Source organism: Gossypium arboreum, chromosome 3 (genome assembly GCF_025698485.1).
Source record: "Gossypium arboreum isolate Shixiya-1 chromosome 3, ASM2569848v2, whole genome shotgun sequence".
Classification (NCBI taxonomy): domain Eukaryota; kingdom Viridiplantae; phylum Streptophyta; class Magnoliopsida; order Malvales; family Malvaceae; genus Gossypium; species Gossypium arboreum.
In genome coordinates, this window is record NC_069072.1 from 43,449,355 (window position 1) to 43,450,333 (window position 979).

General features: G+C 38.7%; 1 non-coding gene across 1 annotated transcript; it reads left to right on the forward strand.

Moving 5' to 3' along the window:
* The first annotated feature begins 507 nt into the window (after positions 1-507).
* Positions 508-614, forward strand: LOC128291042 (small nucleolar RNA R71). Its single transcript, XR_008280819.1, has one exon. It is a non-coding gene; the product is annotated as a small nucleolar RNA R71 (small nucleolar RNA).
* The last annotated feature ends 365 nt before the right edge of the window (positions 615-979 follow it).

Sequence of the window (979 nt, forward strand, 5' to 3'; positions counted from 1 at the left end):
CTGGGTTGCAAGTAGGTATTACTAGGTCCAACTCCTTGATTACTCCAAGAAATATTTGGATGGTTCTGCCATAAAGGGTTATAAAAGTTGGATTGTGGTCCTTGCTTATTTGTTTTGCTGATTTTGATTTTCTACGTAATAAATGGGCTTTGGGTTTGATGAGAAATTCTCAGACAAGTGTCCATCCACATATTATACACAAGAAATGGTTTCAAATTGACTTGGTGGCTGAGTTGCAACATTATTATGATCGTTAGCAGTAAAATTCTTAAGCATTGAGCTACAAGTGAGGTGAGAGTATCCACTTCATGTACTCTTACTACTCATATTCCAGAAGTTGCTCGGTTGGTTGGCCATTGGTAGTTGTTACTGGCGATTCTCTCTATGATTTTGTAAGCCTCGTTATATGACTTAGAAGGGAAAGCACTATTTGCTGAAGTGTCTATCACCATCCTGGTGTGTGCATTGAGACCATTATTGAATGACTCCAACTGGATGTAATAAGGAATCCTTTGGTGAGGGCATTCTCTTAATAACTCTTTAAATCTTTTCCACGCCTCATACAAAAATTCATCATCCATCTGCTAAAAAGTAGTAATCTCATTCTGCAACTTAACATTCTTGCTAGGTGGAGAATATTTCAATTGGAGGTGTTTTGCTAGCTCTTGCCATGTAGAAACTGAATCGGGTGACAATGAATTTAACCATGCTGTAACTCTATCCCTTAGTGAGTATGGGAACAATTTCAGCCTTAGTGCATCATTAATTAATTCGACCACCTTAAAAGAATCACTCACCTCCATAAACAATCTAAGGTGAAGTATCTGAAACATTACGGGTTTTAACTTGAACTATGGTGCCTCGATCTCGGGTCTAACAATGCTTGGATTATGCTCATTGAAAATAGGCACAACATACTGTCTTATGGCTCAGTCCCTATCATCAGCAACAAGGACTGGATTTCGAGCATAAGCGGGTC